Source organism: Delphinapterus leucas, chromosome 10 (assembly GCF_059928025.1).
Source record: "Delphinapterus leucas isolate spDelLeu-1000000601 "Yukka" chromosome 10, BTC_Dleu_Yukka2, whole genome shotgun sequence".
NCBI lineage: Eukaryota > Metazoa > Chordata > Mammalia > Artiodactyla > Monodontidae > Delphinapterus > Delphinapterus leucas.
The window spans coordinates 80,943,510-80,964,155 of NC_143138.1; the positions used below are offsets into that span (position 1 = coordinate 80,943,510).

At 41.6% G+C, this 20,646-nt stretch overlaps 1 protein-coding gene and 1 long non-coding RNA gene across 19 annotated transcripts in view; both read right to left on the reverse strand.

Annotated features, from left to right (window-relative positions):
- The window catches only part of MAGI1 (membrane associated guanylate kinase, WW and PDZ domain containing 1), a 613,664-nt gene that overhangs the window by 543,852 nt on the left and 49,166 nt on the right, over positions 1–20,646 (reverse strand). The gene's annotated exons all lie outside the window — the stretch shown is intronic.
- Positions 1–20,646, reverse strand: part of LOC149748303 (uncharacterized) — an 88,391-nt gene that overhangs the window by 18,915 nt on the left and 48,830 nt on the right. The window contains exon 2 of the long non-coding RNA XR_016394739.1: positions 1–20,624. This exon is cut by the window's left edge and continues 18,915 nt beyond it. This is a non-coding gene — a long non-coding RNA (uncharacterized LOC149748303). The remainder of the gene's footprint in view (positions 20,625–20,646) is intronic.

The following is a 20,646-nucleotide window of genomic DNA, read 5'->3' on the forward strand; positions in this document are numbered from 1 at the left end:
AAATCCCATTCCTGCCATTTACTGGCCTCAGTTTACTTGTCCGCAAATGGGATAATCTGTTTAATATTATTTTGAGGATCAAATGAGGCAATGTACATACAATGTCTGGCCCAGTACCAGACACACAGTTGCTCCTCCCTAAAATCCAGGAAATCTCTTAGTTTTTTTTTTAATCCAGGAAATTAAAATTAATTTAGCACTTTATGGCATGCATTAAATGACTAATACACTGTATACTCTGTTCCAAACGCTGGACATGTACTGATTCAGTTAATCTCACAAAGCCCCTGAACTACACACTATTATTATTTCCATTTTGCAGATGAGAACACTGAGGCAGCAAAGAGGTTTAGTGACCTGCCCAAGATCACAGGGTTCAAACAGCAGAGTCAGGATTCAAGCTCAGGCTCCACAGCTCACCCTCCAAACCACCCTCGTGCCATGATGCCTCTGAAATGCCAGAGATATCACTAAAAGAGCCCCAAATGACGAATGGGGAGATAGCTATTCAATAAAACAAGTATAGTAAAATGTTTATGGCAGAATCTATTAGCAGACATATGACTGTTCGCTATAAAATTCTTACAACTTTGCTGTATGTTTAAAACCTTTCACAATAAAATATTGGAAGGAGAGCAAGGGAAAGCCCAGTATGCTGTTTCCTGCTCAAAAATGGAAGAACACTGAAAAGAGCATTTGCCCATAATGTCATGGTGAAAGGATTTTTTTTTTTTTAAGTGTCCCTGTTCAATTTCATAGGCCAAAGAATCAAGTTACAGGTAACCCCAACTGGGGTGGAAGGCTGAGAAAGACAGAGGAGCTGGGGGCATGGAAACCTTGGTCCTCTGCCAGCTTAGCTGGAGAAACCATCTCCCCACTGAAAGCGTTAATGGAGATGCCAGCCCAAAGCAGTCATCTGGAAATCATTTCTTGACACTGTACATGCAAACATACATGGTTTCTTCCGAAATGGCAAAGAATGCAGTGGTCCAACCATGCCTATCTTTAAGTATTGGCAAGCAACCAAGACAAGTGAACAGATTTTGACGTTTTGGGTGCTAGAGATGAGTACCAGCTCTTAAAAGACTCCCAAGAGAACGAACAGCGGAAAGAGTGAGGAAAGGGATTTCACCCTGATGAGGCTGAGCCAGCAAATAAAGGGGAAGGGGGTCAGGTGTCCGGCAGCACTGCCTACCCCAGCGAGGGAAGAAATTTGACCAGTGCTCACAAAAGGGGACAGGTTTGTGTCTTTCAAGAAAGCTCCTATTCAAAAAGAGTCATGTACCAAAATGTTCATTGCAGCTCTAGTTACAACAGCCCGGAGATGGAAACAACCTAAGTGCTCATCATCGGATGAATGGATAAAGAAGATGTGGCACATATATACAATGGAATATTACTCAGCCATAAAAAGAAACAAAATTGAGCTATTTGTAATGAGGTGGATAGACCTAGAGTCTGTCATACAGAGTGAAGTAAGTCAGAAAGAGAAAGACAAATACCGTATGCTAACACATATATATGGAATTTAAGGGGAAAAAGTGTCATGAAGAACCTAGGGGTAAGACAGGAATAAAGACACAGACCTACTAGAGAACAGACTGAGGATATGGGGAGGGGGAAGGGTGAGCTGTGACAAAGCGAGAGAGAGTCATGGACATATATACACTACCAAATGTAAGGTAGATAGCTAGTGGGAAGCAACCGCATAGCACAGGGATATCAGCTCGGTGCTTTGTGACCGCCTGGAGGGGTGGGATAAGGAGGGTGGGAGGGAGGGAGATGCAAGAGGGAAGAGATATGGGAACATATGTATATGTATAACTGATTCACTTTGTTATAAAGCAGAAACTAACACACCATTGTAAAGCAATTATACCCCAATAAAGATGTTAAAAAAGAAAGCTCCTGTGATTTGTGCTCTATATACTTCAATGAGATAAACCCTTCAACTGAAGGCCTCCCAACTTCTAGACTGTGTCCGGGGACAGGAAGGGGGTTTCGAAAGAGAAATGGGGCAGAAAAGATTGTAAGGAAATAGGAGAATGAAATTTTAGGCATGTCCATAAACAGTAGGTCAAGGTACATCTTAAAAATGGTGCATCTTTTTTTTTACGGTACGCGGGCCTCTCACTGTTGTGGCCTCTCCCGTTGCGGAGCACAGGCTCCGGACGCGCAGGCTCAGCGGCCATGGCTCACGGGCCCAGCCGCTCTGCGGCATGTGGGATCCTCCCAGATTGGGGCACGAACCCGCGTCCCCTGCTTCGGCACGCGGACTCCCAACCACTGTGCCAACACGGAAGCCCTGGTGCATCTTTTTAAAAGGGGATTTGGGCACTATGTCATAGAAACATAAAATGTACCTACCTTTTGAACCAGAAAATCCACTACTGGCATTTTATTTTATAAATACAATTGTATATGCATAAAGATCAAGATACAAAAATATATTACTCATTGCAGCATTATTTGTTAAAAACAAAAGGTTGGAAAGGACTGTAATGCACATCAGCAGGGGACTGGTTCAGTGAATTATGTATGGAACACTGACACGAAGGCGAACTCCACGTCATTGAAAAGAATGGAGCCAATCTCAGTACTGATGGAAAAATAGCTCCAAGGAAGAGTTATAAATATTAACTGAACAAAATAAGGAACAGAGCCTGAAACATACAAACCATCCAAAAATACAGAGTGTGTGTGTGTGTGTGTGTGTGTGTGTGTGTGTGTGTAGCACACATACATATATACATACTCTCGTTTCTATCTATATTTTTTCTATTTATTCTTATTAAAGGAGGGAAGAGGAGAAAGAATATCCTTATATAATATAAGCAATTTCTAGAACAAGAAACCATCAAGGGTAGTTAGACCTGGGAGAAAACTGGAGAAGACAGAGGTCAGAGACCTTTCACTCCATATACCTTTTTGTACTGTTTGAATTTTTTACTCCACATCTGCATTCCTCATTCACTTTAAATAAAAGTAAATACATATGCAGATATTCTAAATCAGACCATTAAAAGGCTCTTTTATATAGGCTCACAATATATTTACTGTTTTTGTTTGTGAATTTGTAGTAAATTATTTTCCCTAGGGGCTGTGACAATTAGTGGCATATCCTAAAATAAATTTGTATGACTTTAGTCACTTTCATTTGCATTAACTGCTCTTTTTTTTTTTTTTTTTGGTTTGAAACCTTGTGACTTTGGTTTTGTGTAATCTTTTTTTTAATTGAAGTTGGGTTGATTTATAATGTTGTATTAATTTCTGCTGTACAGCAAAGGGATAAATGGAAAAGAATACAAAAAAGAACGTTTGTATATGTACAATTAACTGCTCTTGATTAAAATCTCCAGCACAAAAATGTGTCCCTCCCATGGGCATTCTGTCAAGGATTTCTTCAGTGGCAAAATCAAAGTCATGGGCTGTTGATTTTGGGAAATCGTGTTCATTCGTACCATTTCCAAGTGATTAAAACTCAAGTCTTCTTTAAAAAAATCATAGGTCCCCCTTTAAGTACATACAGGTCTTTCAGTCCATACACGTGATAGTCCATTTGGAATGTAGTTAAAACGTCTCCATGAGCTTACTGCGCTGAATGCCTACTCTGTGTAGACATTTCACAGGACGGCCTTAAATGGAATAACCAATTTACACAGGGGTGGAACTAAAACAAGGAAGGAACGTGTAGCAAAAGGCTAAGGACTCAACTCAAAATAATCACGTGAAAGAGGAAAGTTTTCTAATACTGAGGTCCTTCACAGAACCCCAAAGAGGGACAGAGGCTGGTCTCAGGAACGAGGTAACTGGAGGCTGGACCCCGGGTCAGGAGTCCCCAACTCTGTGGCTACGTTCTCTCTCTCACTGACACCAGCTTCTTCTACATGCCGGGAAACATGGCTCTCAGATCCTGGTTCTTATCTGTAAACAATTCCCCAGAAGCAGGAACACATCTCTACTTTGGAATTATTAGCATTTGGGGCCACGGTTTTGTGGTGCCGGGACTGCCCTGCTCATTGTAGGAGGTTTACCAGCATCCCTGGCCTCCACCCTCTAGATTAGATGACCATAGCACCTCCCTCTCCCTGCAGCTGTGACAATCAAAACTGTTTCCAGACTGCCAAATGCCTCCTGGGGCTGACCTAGAGAAATCTGAATTCCTTGTTCAGTTTACCTTCCGAAGTGCTGAGGAAGGGCTCTGATTGGCTCGCTCGTTGCTCTGACCGGGACAAATAAATGATGGCCACCTTGCACTCACAAGGTGACCTTGACAGGCTTGTGATTTAAGAAGAAAGCTTTCAGAAGGAAAGAGTTGTTGCTCCACAACTGCTATGGCTTCCCCTAAACCCCCTAAGTCGGTTCCGTCCAGTAGAACTTTCTGCCATGATAGCCATGTTTTATATATGCACCATTCAATACAGTAGTCACTAGCCACATGTGGCTATTGATCATTTGAAATGCAGCTACTGCAAATGAAGAAGTACATTATAAAATCTTGTTTCAAGAATTCCCTGGTGGTCCAGTGGTTAGGACTCTGCACTCTCATTACCGAGGGCCTGGGTTTGATCCCTGGTCGGGGAACTAAGATCCCACAAGCCACAAGGCACGATCAATAAATAAATAAATAAATTTTGTTTCACTCTGATTTATACTTAAGTAGCCACATGTCACTAGTGGTTACCAAATAGGAAAGCACAACTCTATGTATTGAGAAATTTCAGGGTCCTTAAGGAAAGCTGCTAGCACATACTAGGTGCTTAATAAGTATTTGTTGAATTAATGAATAAATGAATGGACAAGACTGAACACAGGGTCTGGAGTGAAAAGAATTTTTAGGCAAAGTCAGATGACTCCAGCCATAGAGAAAATGGAAAATCAGTGACAAAGAATCAGGAAAATGGAAGTAAACCAAGTGTCCTCTGAACTATGACTGGATAAACAAAATATGGCGTACGTATACTATTCAGCCCTAAAAAGAAAGGAAAATTAGACACATGCTACAACATGGATTAATCTTGAACACATTATGCTAAGTAAAATAAGCCAGTCACAAAATAATAAATATTATATGATTCTACTTTTATGAGATTCCTAGAATAGTCAAATTCATAAAGACATAATGTAGAAGGGAAGTTGCCAGGGGCTGGGAGGGAGAAAAAAAGGTGGTGTTGGTGTTTAATGGGTGCAGACTTTCAGCTGGGGAAGATGAAAAGTTCAGGGGATGGATGATGGTAATGGTTGCACAACAATGTGAATGTAGTTAATGCCACAGGAAGAACTAGTAGATTTTTGTACATTTTACCACAAAAGAAAGAGAAGGATGGAGGATGGATGGATGGATGGATGGATGGATGGATGGATGGATGGACGGACGGACGGACCTACAAAGCTTAATACAGTATGGTGGACTGAAGCATGCCTCATGATTCTTCATGCTGTCTCTGTATTAAAATTATACACCTATGCCCTTTGCCATGTAACTTGGTAGTTTTCTCTAATATGGATGGAGTATATTTCCCTTGCACCACTAATGTCGAGTTTGACCATGCAATCTGCTTTGGCCAATGGAATGTTCCCAGGATGACATGACACAAACAGAGGCTTCCAATGTGCTTTGGTAGTCTGGCTTGCCTTCTCACACTCTGGTGATACACCATGAGAAGAAAATGCCGTGATAGCAGCTTGTGAAAGAAGAAAGAGAAAATAAATAGAACAGACCAAAACTCAACCCCATACTCTGGAGCCAAGACCAACCAACTCACAGCCTGACATAAAGCCACTTCACCAACCTGTGACTGAGAGAAAGACATGCTGCTGTTGTAGTCTGTGGGGTGTGGGGGCAGTTTGTTACACAGCATGTTTACAGCAAGAGCTACCTGATACAATGGGTTTCAATGGTCATGGCTTTGCCACCAAGGGAATCATCATAGAGTTAATGAGTACTTGCCACAAGGGTGCTTAGGAAGAGTTGGATTCCAGAATTATACGTATATCCGTTCTTTTAAATATAATGCCCTGAACTATAAACTTTTATAAATTAATATTTAGGAGGCCCACCAGGCCTCAGAGCCTTGAAGAAGGTGAGTCCAATGTAGAGTTGTGCTTCATTCCTTAAGGCCCTGTGGCTTATGGTATTAAGTGGTGTTAAACCTGAAGAAAACGAATTCTGGCATCTCTCATAATGCATTATCATCCCAGAAGACCATCTGATTCAAAAAGGATCCAATTTGAAATGCTCCCTGAAGCACTTCAAGCCTCACTCAGCATTCTCCTTTAAAATTTTCTCCTTTCAGCAGTCCCTGGCAGTCACTCCAAGCTGGCAGCCAACAGACTCTACAATCTGAGACCCCTCTCCCACAGAGGAAATAAAATTCGCATCCAAGTCAAGCACATGTTTTGATGCAAGTCAAAGAAACCAAACCATGAACAATCAGAGGGCTCACAGGAGCCCTGTCATCATCCACAAAGATCAGTGAAGCCAACTTCAAAGCACCATCACTTCCACAACACAGATGCCTTCCTGCATCTTGCTGGAAGGAAGTTTCCCGGTTTCTTCCTGATGTGCTTCTCTGGGCTTTCAAGAGCTCCACGTCCTACCCCAGCCTCCCTTCACCTCTGCACCAAGTGAGCGAAGGAAGAGGAATGGCTTCGATTATTTTTCTTCCCAAGGGGCAAACATCTTAGCCTGCTAGGCCCCAAGCCCACCCTTGGGCACATTCAATAATCACGCTGATAGACTTCCGAGATGGCGCAGTGGTAAGGAATCCGCCTGCCAATGCAGGGGACACGGGTTCAAGCCCTGGTCCGGGAAGATCCCACATGCCGCAGAGCAACTAAACCTGTGCGCCACAACTACTGAGCCTGCACTCTAGAGCCCGCAAGCCACAACTACTGAAGCCCATGCACCTAGAGCCTGTGCTCCACAACGAGAAGCCACCGCAGTGAGAAGCCCGCGCCCCGCAACGAAGAATAGCCCCCGCTCACAACTAACTAGAGAAAGCCCATGCACAGCAACAAAGACCCAACACAGCCAAATAATAAATTCATTAATTTTTAAAATAAATAAATAATCATGCTGCACCGAGCAAGAAGGAGCAGAAGAAAAATCCAAGGGCGAATGGAAAAAGATTCTATCCAGGGAATGAGAGGAACAGCACCTGGGAAAAGACCGATTTCTAGGGCACAAGAGAGAAGGTATTAAATCAAGGTTTTCTCAAGCACACCCCTCCATCCGTGCAGCCTTCTAGCCGGTCCCAAATTCTGCCACATCACACAGCAAAGCAGTACCCATTTCTCATTTGGAAAACTGACAGAGACATAAGACAGCAGGTAGGAGAAAAACACACTAGCAGCAGTGAAAAAAGGAGAAAACCATTAAAAGAGGGATTTGTGACAGGAAGTCATTGTTTTAAACTGAAAATGTTAACTAATGTAAAAAGGAGCATAGCCTATAAATACTTTAGAAAGATGTTCATCAAAAGATGAAACTTTGCTGGCAATTCTATTTTTATTTGGGGGGGGGTTTAGTTTTGCGGGGGGTTGCTGTCAATGTTAAACATTTCCTGACGCAGTAACATTCCATTGCCCTATGTGTATTGTCATATGCACGTGTTTCTTCTTTTATTTAAATTGTAAATGAACTAAAGATGTTTCTTTTAACTTAGTTTCTATTATGTAACCTCCTGGGTAGTCAGCACCATCTGACCTTCACTTGGCTGGAACCATTTCATTCCCTAATTTTTATTTTAAGTTTCTATCCAGCCTATAATCTCGTGTATTCCTGCTGAAATCATGATGATGCCTCTGAAGCCTGCTAACGATAAGGATGACGATGAAGAGGGGGAGAAAGGAAAAAAAAAAAGCAAGAAAAGTGACCCTATATTCAACTATTAACAGCCAACATTTATTAAGCACATATATGAATTTACTCAGTCCTCAGAGCAACATAAAAGTATGCTAATATCATTCTAATTTTACATATGGGAAAATATACTCAAAAATGCTTAGGCATCTTACGGAGGTCATACACGTGGTAGAGTGGTGCTTGGATTAAAGCCAGGGCCAATTAATTCAAGTCCTGATCTCTGAAGGACTTCCCTAGTGCACTGCCCTCCAGGTGGGTGACAGACACAGCTTTCTGAAGACAAAAGGTAAGGGGGCTTGTTCTCTTCCAGGAGACATTAGTTGACTCATCTCAGCCCCCTCTCTTCACAGTGATCAAAATTTAATGAGATAAAGTTTTCCTGAAACCTCTAATCTGGTATGTTCTCTCTCTCTCTTTTTTTTTTCTTCCCAACTTCAGCACCTTTACGAAGGAAGTACCAAAGAGTTCCTCTGGGTTGCACAGGATTTGATAAGAAACCTCCATTTAAAGTTCTGACTATTGCAGCCCCCATGATATTCTGATACAAGTTTGGCCAAATCATGCTTTAAGGGGTCTGTTTACAAATAGCAAACAGGACAACTGAGAGTATCTGGATAAAACTATAAACTCCTGAAACATGTAGCATGGCACTGTGTATCAGTTCACAAGCATACACATCTATGTATAGCAGGGTAGCTAAGACCTTGAGACCTGGGTTTGAAAGTCACCTCCTTACTTACTTTTTGGACTTTGTGCTAATTAACTGTTATAAATCTTAGTTTCATTATTCATAAAATAGGGATAATAATTATAATACCTTCTGAGGATTAACAGAAGTTATATACATAAATTACTTAGCATGGAATCTGGCACAGGGAAAGCACTCCAATCAATACCAGTATTTACTATTAGGTATTAATTTGGCTCAAATCAGATTTTCTTCCTGAAATCCCTTAGTAACTTTTCATTTTTGGAACAATTCATATAATCAGGGGAAATTATAAACAATTAATATCAAGAATTCAATTAAAGCATTATATACAACTTATAAATACTGATGCCATACAATATATTTTGTATTAATATCATCTAAAATTCATTTTTATAATGTAAACCAAATATTATTTAAATTAATGTTTATTGTTATCTGTTTTGAAGTAGGATAAAGAACATAGAAAAGGAAAGACAGAGAAAAACAAGAATTTTCTTTAAATATTTATTCACTTTTCAAAGTCTAATTTAACCCTAATAAAGTGAAAAGGTAGAATTCAAGTACGGCTTTAATGGGGAAAACTAGATATTTTGCTCCTTGAGAACATGGATGTGGCATTCATTTTAGCTTTTAATCACCGAGCACAGTTCCCAGGACAGAGTAAGTCCTCAAAATATTTGTTGAAAGCATGGAGAGTAGGATGGATGGATGAATGGATGGGTAGATGGGTAGATGGTGGGTGGATAAATTAACCAATCTTATATTATCAGACTGTATTTGTTATCTATTGCTGTGTAACAAATTACCCCAAACATATTAGCTTCAAACAACAAACCTTTATCATCTCACAGTTTCTGTGGGTCAGGATGGCTTAGCTGGGTGTTCTGCGTCAGGATCTCTCACACCCTTGTAGTCAAAGCATTAGTGGAACTGCAGTCATCTGCAGCCTGACTAGGTCTGGAGATACTCTTCCAAGAGCACTCATATGGCTGTTTCCATGTTCCTCACCACACGGGCCTCTCCATAGGGCTGCTCACAACATGGATTTCCCCAGAGTGAGGGATCCAAGAGAGAGGGAAAGAGAAAGAATGCTCAGGAAAGAAAGCAGACTTTTATAAAGACATACCATCACTTCTGCTAGTAGTCACACAGACCAGTCCTGCACAAGGGTGTGAATACCAGGAATCACTGGGGGACATTTAGAGGCTATAAAGTTTGAAATCATCAAATCTTCTAAATCCTGGAGCCAAGCTCAGACATTGACAAATTAACACAGCATCAGAGGCAGACTTTTTTTTTTGATTTTTTTTTTTTTTTTTTTTGCGGTACGCGGGCCTCTCACTGTTGTGGCCTCTCCCGCTCACTGTTGTGGCCTCTCCCGTTGCGGAGCACAGGCTCCGGACGCGCAGACTCAGCGGCCGTGGCTCACGGGCCCAGCTGCTCTGCAGCATGTGGGATCTTCCCAGACCGGGGCACGAACCCGTGTCCCCTGCATCGGCAGGCGGACTCTCAACCACTGCGCCACCAGGGAAGCCCGAGGCAGAATTATTTTTGCACAGTTTCAAAAGCTTATACAATCATTCACGTTGTGTTGCAAAGATAAAAAAAGGAAATATCTATAAAGAAGAAAAAGTAACTATCTATGGTAAATGTCAACTTTGATTTTCTTCCTGATCCCAAAATGACTGAAACACTCCTGCTGTCTAACCTCTAACTCATGGCAATAGTGGTTTTCACTCTAAAAATTCAGAACTTAACTCAGCAAATACATCAGTGCCAAGAAGGCAAATTGCCAAAATCACATCCCGCTCTTTCTGGAGCACAGGTTAGATCTAAATGAAAAACAGTTTAGACCACAAAATAGGCTGGTGTTTCTAGCCCTTGTATAAACACATTACATTTTATGTAAGGCATAAAATAGAAGGAAACACTTTTCTAGAATGCCTTATTACCCAAGTCTGAATTGGAAGATGGCTTTTACATCACCAAAAGCTTTGCACCAGTTTCTCTCTTATTTCTTTGCCTGGAATCAAATGTCACTCAGACTTGAACTAAAATTAAGTCATAACTGACAGATGTTGACCCTTGTTTTTGAGCTCTTCCGTGGCTGGATCAAGCCCCCGAGTATCCTTATATGGCACATTCTTCCTCTTTTTAAATGTTTCCAGAGGATGGTGGCAGTGGCCAGCATATATTAATACAAAGTACTTTAAATCTATTTTTTTTTAATATGGAATTAAGGAGAAACAAATGCCAGGCTGCACTCAGTTTCCGCTGAATGATGGAGAGGGCCCCTCTCCCAAAGGGCAGTCTTTATGGCTGTTTCCCATCCTGGTACCTTCAAAATTGCCCTCTGAAAATGTTTCATCAAAGTTCTACTCCAAGTGCTGAAAAAGCCAGAAGCATTGGGTAACCTCAATTGTGTTTCTTTCTGTGAGTTATCACCCCTTGCTGCCCCTCCCTAGCCAGCCTGTGACACTAGATGATATTATAAAAGCTTTCGAGTCGTAAGATATTCACAAGTAAAGCAAATCATCTTCAACACCTTCAAATGATGGAAATTATTGTACATGACTATTTTTTAAACAAAGTGAGGTGGGAGTGTTAAAATACAGGCCATGCAAAATTTATTTATAAGACTTTTCTCAGGTTTCTCAGAGAGAGAAAGACAAATATCATATGATGTCAATTATACGTGGAATTGAAAAAAAAATGATACGAATGAACTTATTTACAAAACAGAAACAGACTCACAGACATAGAAAACAAACTTATGGTAACCCAAGGAGAAAGGGGGTGGGGCTATAAATGGGGAGTTTGGGATTAACAGATACACACCACTATATATAAAATAGATAAACAACAAGATCCTACTGTATAGCACAGGGAACTATATTCAATATCTTGTAATAACGCATAATGGAAAGAATCTGAAAAAGTTATACACATACTATTATATTGTATTGTATTATATTATATGTATAACTGAATCACTTTGCTGTACACCTGAAACACCACATTGTAAATCAATTATATGCTTCAATTAAAAAAAAAGATATAAAAGTCCTTTCTCACCATTGAGTTTATTGATGGTAAAACATTTCTGATCATGTTCTAGAGTTAATTACTCTTGCATTTGATTCTGTTCGTCTTTTGAACCAAACTCAGTTACATATAAGAATCAATCAAAACGCACTTACCTTAAAGGACAGGTAAACCAAGAAAAGCATTAGAAGTCGTGATACTAAATTAGTAGAAGCTTTATTAACTGCCCTAATTCAAATTACACACTTTCACACTTGCTTTGTTCAAAAGCAACAACAGGCAGAAGGCATCTTCAAAGAACACCTTCATTCTCAGCAGCATCTCTTACAGGTATTTTCAAGCAGAAATCATCTGAATATTTCAAGTTAATAAGAAAAGGAAACCACTCCAGCAGGAAATCATTCAAATTTTAATTTCAGGAAGCCAAAATGTCAATTAAAGCACTTAACCCTGGGCTTTTTTAGTTATGCTCAATATCTATTTATAAAAGATGGTGGTGTTATGGGGTTTCCTTCCATTTAATTTGTACTTTAAGCAACTCAGTGTCGGAAAGGAGACCAGAGGTCATCATAGAATCTAACCCTGGGGTCTCCTTCCCCACCCAATGGCATGCCTGTAAGGGTGTCAACATCACTGCCAGTGTCATTGTCACCTTCAACCCGCGGGCAACTCCACTTGACTTTATCCTGAGAGCACACTTAAGTACAGGTTCCAGGGTAGCTTTTCCAAAACCAGATCACGTCACTGCTCACTACAACACCCACCTTACAATATCCTCACAATAAAATCCAAGTTCACCTCCACGGTCTACAAAGCTCTACATGAAATGGCCGCTACCTCGTGTTTGAGCCATCGTTCATCTGTATGGCACTAGAGTCACACTGGTCTTTTAGGTCTTCCTCAGGCTCACTAAGTTCTTTCCTGTCTCACGGCCTTTGTTGGCGCTGCTCCCTCTGCCCCCAGATCATCAAGAGGCCAACTCCTCAGAATCTAGGTCCTGTCTCAAATATCAACTTCTCAGAGAAGCCATCCCCGACCAGCCAATCTAATATTGCGTCTCCCATTATCTCTTACCATTAGCTGTTATTTTTGTCTACATTTATTCATTAACATGCCTATTACCTGTCATATGGGTACACGTAAAGCCGCAAGCTGTCTAATAAGAGAAGCTGATAAAAAACTAAGGCTGATGTTGTATATAAAACTCACTAGGTGCCAGGCATAGTTCTATGTACCTGAGTTCTCTCAACAACCAGATAAGGCAGCTAATACGTTTATCCTCGTCTCACAAATGGGAACACCAAGCACACAGAGGTTAAATAACTTGTCCAGGACACACCGCTACTCAGTAGTAAAGCTAGGATTCAAATCCAGAAGCATGTGGCTCTAGAATCCATACCCTTAACCATCACATCCTGTGCCTTCCCATCAGAGCAGAGATCTCTGTTCTGCTTACTGCTGGATGCTGGGAAGAAAGGGTTAAATGAAGGGATCTAACTCATCTCCTACCCCAGGTCAATTTCCTTCCCCATCACCCCAAATACTACCAACCTCCACCGGTGGGCTCAGCTTCTTCACTGCGAGGTGTAATCTGAAATCACATGACATGGGTGACTCAGCTCTACATTTCTTCAATCACAGGGCAATGATTTTAAGGATACAGGAAGCATCTCTTCCTTCATCCAAAGAGACTAAATATCCACTTTACTCACTCACTTTTTTTTAATTCCAGAAAAAGGAGTCAAGTTAGAGAGAACAGTCAGCTTTTTGTTTTTTCTGTTTGTTTGTTTGTTTTGTTTTCTGCCACAGCCCATACACAGAGATCTCAACATCTCTGGAACAATACATAAAAATTGAACATTAGAAGCCCAGTCCAATTTTTTTATTTTTACAGTAATTTATCAAACAAGGCACAACCTCAGCCTACAAGCCCTTGCTACTCCTCCAGCTTCTATGTGGACCATAATATTTCTATCTTCAAGATATCACATTCCCAAGGCTGGGAAGTAGCCTGCTGCTTAAATTACCATCCAACAAAAACCTTCATAGCGGTTACGTTCGGTTTCCTCCAGGAGCAGTTGGCTGAAAGCTCACTGGGATGGTGGTTTCAGCTATTCTTCCTCTTCAGGGTTGTGCTATTTTTCCTCAAAGCAACGTAGCCCAGCAACCCCAAAGTACCTCGATTAGCTTCTTTGGGGATGTGCTTGTAAAACTCTCAACTGTTTTCACTTCAGGGAATTGAACAGCAGCATCTCTGTTTTACTACAGCCGTAAAATACCCAGAGAACGATGAGCAAAAATTGATGCCTCTTCTGGAATCTTCTTTCTCTCTCCCTGTTCCTCATTTTGTTTGCAGAACGCAGGCCAGCAGTAGGACCTGGGACCTATACCTCATCTCTCTAAAGAAGAGCTGCATTGATACACTTGATGATATGGGGTCCAAAGGAACTCGTTAAGAGTGAATACCTTATGTGATAATAGGACATGCCAATTACTCCAATGTCTGTGGCAGCATCGCTCAGACGGTTCTAGCACCAGGCTATGTGACCAAGGATACAAAGTGAGTCTCCTTATAAACTACGAGCTCAGCAATATTCCAGGATTCAGCGGCACCCACCCCTGGGTTTAGAGAGTCATCTTGAAAATATGTGCTGATGACTCAAGAAGAGCTGGCCTGCAAACTGGGTCAGTACAACGGATCACCATTCCTGAAAGAGCTGCTGAGCCCTTGGCCCTGGATGAGAGCACCCCTGAGCAACTGCCAGGGCTAGATGCAGGTAAGAAGACTGAGGATGGGGCATCCGAGTGCAGGGTCAGATCCTGAACTTATCTTAAATTTTAATACTTTGCCTTTCATAACTTTTTTCATTAATTCCGATTTTTGAACTATTACATTCACTATTATTTACCTTTGTTATTGAGGTTTGGGCACCCCTTAAATTTTACAGCCAAGGTGAGTGCCTCATCCAAGTCCCTGCCCTGGCAGCCCATCTCTGTGGAGTAACTGCTTACATCTTAAGTAAGCTTCACGTGCCAGTTCACTTACTCATCTCTGTCATGTCATTTGATTTAACCATCATAACAACCCTAAGAGGTAGGTACTGTTATTATCTCCATTTTACTCAAAACAGGTTACATAACTTGCCCAAAGATGCAGAGAGTCCAAGGGCTTCACTCCCAAAGCAGCCGGTGGGAAATTTGTAGCTATACTGGTACCCTTTGACAGGCAAGCTTAAAACCCCTTCCTTAATTGCACTGCCTATCTTCACTTAAAAGAAAGGACGACTGAGGAATACAACATAGTTCTCAACATATCAGCCCAAAAATAGCTTGAAAGAAGACTATTGGACTATAACAAACGAAATACAAGCAATGTAAGACTTCTCCTTAAAAGAATATTTAGACAGGGCTTCCCTGGTGGCGCAGTGGTTGAGAGTCTGCCTGCCGATGCAGGGGACACGGGTTCGTGCCCCGGTCCGGGAATATCCCACAGGCCGCGGAACGGCTGGGCCCGTGAGCCGTGGCCTCTGAGCCTGCGCGTCCGGAGCCTGTGCTCCGCAACGAGAGAGGCCACAACAGTGAGAGGCCCACGTACGGCAAAAAAAAAAAAAAAAAAAGAATATTTAGACAAACAAGCTTCTCAGGTTCCAAGTGATGTTTCAAATATGATTAATGAACCACAAGAGAAAACAATCTCAGTTCCCCAATAAGAGCCAAAACCAAACTTTCCACAACCTTGGTAAGGCATGCACAAGCCTTAGAAAACGAGATTAAGTGCATCGAGGGTGAAAGGAACAGGGATGTGTGCATTTGCACCTGGGGAACATCAAAGCAAGAGCTAATTTTAGGACTGGCTGGCCTGTTCAAATCCCTTTACCTTAATTACATACTTCTAGTAGAGCATAGAGGTTGGCCCTGATTCAGATGCAAGAGACAAATCCAGGTGCACACCTGAACTCATCCATGGATAAAATTCGTATAGGTTGTAAATGTATTTATAGAACCTATTTCTTCAACTGAACCTAAGGATCTCTGCAAATATTAACTCTTCTTCTAAGATAAGCCAATCTTTCTTTAAAGTTAATATGGGTAAAATCTGGGACACATCAAAAAAAATCACGTCATATTATCATGAATAACACACATGTTTCATTTCATGTACCAATTTTCATAACTTGAGAATAACTCTGCAAACACAACTACGTTTTGGTGGGAGAAGGTGCCAAGATTGATCAGCTCTGTCTGCCATGGGCTTGGGGAAACAAGACCTAACCTATTTGCTACCCCAATCCTAAACCCTTGCTCTTGAGTTGGTTATCCAAAAGCCAATGAAGGATAGGGATCTATCAACTAGGGTAGAACTCTGCAGCATTTAATACAATACATCCTTCTTGACTTATGGTTCTAAATTGAGTCATGGTGTAGGTTAAAAATGGACACTAAATTAGTTTTAGTTTTCCATTTCCAGTTCTCTTGGATTTTCTGCAACACCACTAGGCTTTTCACCTGAACTCACAAATTCAAAAAACTTGAGCCAAATTGGGACTATCCCAAATCACTGTCTGAAATCAGAGCCCTATTGTTCTAGGACAATATGACATTTCCTCCAAAAAGGTGGTTAGTAAATAAACAATCCAATACTGGAAATGAAGTTTATTTTAGACTCTCAAAGTACCAGGGGAAAAAAGGCAAGGGATTCGTCCTTTACACAGTCTATTAGTCTTGTACTCACTTCTATAACCTTCAATCTCATCGAACTTTTCGGAATGGCATATGTAAAGAATTTTCAATGAGACCAAGACAGGTAGATAGGCATTTCCAACTTTTCCCAATTGTTTACCACAAACATTTCCAACAAGGAAGAGCCTGGATACCAACTAGCTCCAACTAGCCATTGACAATATCCCTGCCCATGACCAAAATGAGCAGGCTACCAAATAGGCCACTGTGATCACTTTGGCCCTTCTTAGAAGAGACTGAATTCATGAACAAGGTCTCAGCTTAAATGCTATTTCCTGCAAGTCCTTGACCTGCCACCCCCTACTCAGATGATGTTAAGAACAGCCTCTCGGGATTCCCTGGTGGCGCAGTGGTTGAGAGTCCGCCTGCTGATGCAGGGGACGCGAGTTCGTGCCCCGGTCTGGGAGGATCCCACGTGCCGCGGAGCGGCTGGGCCCGTGAGCCATGGCCGCTGAGCCTGCGCGTCTGGAGCCTGTGCTCCGCAGGGGGAAAGGCCACAACAGTGAGAGGCCCACGTATCGTAAAAAAAAAAAAAAGAAGAAGAACAGCCTCTCACATGTTCCTAAGGCACTGCAAACTCCATCCAATACTCAGCATGCTTCTAGTTGCATGCTCAGGGCCAGAGAATGGCTACTAATTTATCACAGAACTCGAGAGGCTAACAGTCTTACAAAAGGCTCACATACATGTTCAATAAATGAGGAAACGGGGTTGCCATCAGTACCAAAAGTGGATTGCAAGGGCCACTACAAAAAACTGGACTCAGGTAGAACGTCAAGTTGCTCCAAAGCAAAACAAAGGTAAAATCTCCCCTCCTCTCCATAGCACAACATTAATCTGCGAATAAAATGGTATTATATTTTGAAAAATATATAATGGCATTATATTTATATATTTTAAAGGGGGAGGGAGATACAAACATGCAGATTGGCCATCACAATTCCATTAAGCATTCCCTTCCCAGTATAAACAGAATTCTTTTTAAATAAATAAATATTAGTTTCAAGAATCCATGAATGCAAAACCACATCTTTCCATTAATATCTAGCACACTGCCTTTGAAGAAAGCATTCAGTTATTGAATGAATGAGGGAGCAAGTGAATTAAAGGATGATGATGACTAATAATAAAAACATCCCCAAAAAGCCAATATTAATGACAATGTACTGAGGACTTCCTGGGTGCCAGGTACTTTATATGCATTAACTCATTCAAACCTCCCACCAATTTATAAACTGTACCTATGGTACTTACCTTCTGGGGCTAGTAACATCATTATTCCCATTTTACCAATCTGGAAAACTAAGACGCAGTGAGGTTAAGTAATCTGGCAAAGTTACCAGAAAGTAGCTGCTCCCAACTAATGTTTCCGTCCACTCTAGGAGTGCTGAGTGATGGAATGAGTGAGGGTGTGAGTGAATAATGAGAGGATAATTGAGAGGAAGAGGGGGAAATGGAGGGGCAGATAAATGATTTATTTAAAACGCTGGCCACCAAACACTTCAATTTGTTTTTTTAAAAAACATAATATTTATCTAAAAAGAAAATGTACTTAGAGAAAAGCACTCAAATTTGGAATCATGCTATCTAAATCTTGTTGTCAGTTCCAGTTATCTTATTTTATTTTATTTTTTATTTATTTTTTTGGTCACACCACTCAGCTTGTGGGATCTTAGTTCCCCAACCAGGGACTGACCCTGCACCCTCGGCAGTGAGAGCGTGGAGTCCTCCCCACTGGACTGCCAGGGAATTCCCATCGGTTCCAGTTCTTTTAATCCCAATTATGTGAGCAAATTTTAAAAGACAGAAAAGCCCAGAGTTGCCATGCTCGCCAGTTGTTTTAAAGTCACTTCACAGCGGCTTCCCTGGTGGCGCAGTGGTTGAGAGTCCACCTGCCGATGCAGGGGACGCAGGTTCGTGCCCCGGTCCGGGAAGATCCCACATGTCGTGGAGCGGCTGGGCCCGTGAGCCATGGCCGCTGAGCCTGCGCGTCCGGAGCCTGTGCTCCGCAACGGGGGAGGCCGCAACAGTGAGAGGCCCGCGTACCGCAAAAAAAACAAAAAACAAATAAAGTCACTTCACAGAGACCTCAGAGAACCACACTGTACTTCGCATTATTTGGATAAAAGAACTTCATTTAATTTCACAGCTTCACAGGGGAACACAAGTAAGCAATGGTCCATAAATCAGGAACTACTGAAGTAGAAAGCAAGATGAGAGAAATAAACAGTAAGTCCACATAATAGAGAAAAGAGAAGCAAATATTTATGTCAGAAAGCAAACAAGTTCTCCTTTATGAGGTAGCCTGGATCTTTCCTCTCCTCTAAGAATCCCTCTGCATTAAAATATCCACGTTCCTTGCTGTTAAAAAAATTTTTTTTTTTAATTTTTATAGGCTAGACTGTGCCCTCCCAGGGCTATCATAAGAGCTTTTGAGAGCTTTTAGTCCCAGGGTCTCTTAGTCACAGAGGGCTTCAAATTCAGCCTTCCAGCATTGTCTCATAGTGAGCTTAGATATACGTGACTATAATCTACTGATTGGAATGAGATTATACCACTATCACTACAACTTTACACAGAAGCCCCATTACCAGACCACACATCCTCCGAGACATCAGTAATTAATATCTTTTATGAAACCATAATCATCTAATAATGGCAGTCACTCCACATGGCTATTTTGTATGCAGTAAGAGCACTAATTTATTAGGCATAAATATTTAAAATACACCATCATTTTTATAGCCGTGTTTGGCATGTATTCCCTTTATGAACGCATGGTGGAAAGTACCCAAGTGTCTCTCCACCTCTGCCCAGGACTTGGAATGAAGTGTGTTGCTGGTGAGGAGAAAGGTTAACAGAACAAGGATCTGCCTTTATTCCGGAAGCTGCACCTTGCATAGGAAAATCTAGCACAAGACAAGGAGCACACACAGCCTGCCCAAGTTTAGCCCCAGAGATAAGGAAAGGGTGGGAATGGAACCTCAAGCCAATCGCAGGCTGAAGAGGTCATGGAAACCCTCTCCCTAAGTCAAGAGCTCTTCCCAGAGCCACTAGGAAAGGGCCAGATGCCCAGGAGCCTGAGCCAAGAGGTGCAGGCACTTGTCTTCAGACTAAACCCAGCTGCAGCCAAAACGGCACTGCAAGGAAAATACCCCTCTACTATTTTAAGTCACGTAATTAAGATGGCCACTCCTACAAGGTCAGAAGGTGCTGCACTGCAGTGCTGTTTAAAGAACTTGAGCTCTGAAGGCAGCTAGAGGCCCCCACTTACAAGACCTGGGCAAGCAAGTGCTGAGCTTCATGTAAATACATATACGCCATCTTTTGAGCTCTTAGTATATACAACATCTCCTATAATATTTACAAGAAGTCTGTAAGGGGGCTATGACGATCCCGAGTTTACAGATGATCACCCTGAAGCTCAAAGAGGATAAGCAGTTTGTCCACACTGTCAGATAACTGACAAGAAGGAGAAACCAGGATTAGAACCAGAAGACAGTATAACTCCAAAGATCTACTCTTGATGGCTGCATTTTACCAAATCCGCAAAACGCAAACTGGGGACCATAAGGTTCATTACCTGCTGCAGCAACACTGTCCAATAGCACTTACAGTGACGACCAAAACGTTCGAGAGCTGAGTTATCCAGTTACAGGAACCACCAGCCACAACGGATACTGAGCTCCTGAAATGGGGCTAGTGTAACTCTGGCATTAAACGTATGATTTTGTTTAATTGCTATTCATTTAATTGTAATTATTTAAATGTAAATAGTATAAACATAGGACAGGGTAAGCTCTAGAGCAGGTGGATGATCCGTGGCCTGGTCAGCACTGATAAGTAAACTTTCAGGCCAATGCTCCTTCCTCAGTATCACACATCAGGACACCTGTGTACAAACTAGTTCTCTGACCTACACCCTACAATTAACCAGTGTGAAACTTAGCTACTAATTAGAAATTCTTCGCTAAGTTACAAGGATCCCCACATGTTATCCTTTAATTCTTCATACACCCAGGTACTCTGTTCTTACAGTCCATGAAAATGTGGCTCAGAGAGGCTAAGTAATTTGCCCAGGGCCACACAGCTACTAAGTGGCAGAAGTCAGAATTCAAAACACTTACCTCTGACTCCAGCTTATTTAAAGCTGGATTTTAACTGCCACCACCATTTACTTCTGTCAAATGAGGATGATGCCTTTCCTGATTACCTCATGGTGTTACAAGGCTAAAATGAGAGTGGGGATCTGAAAATGCACTGAAAATATAAGACAGGTGTT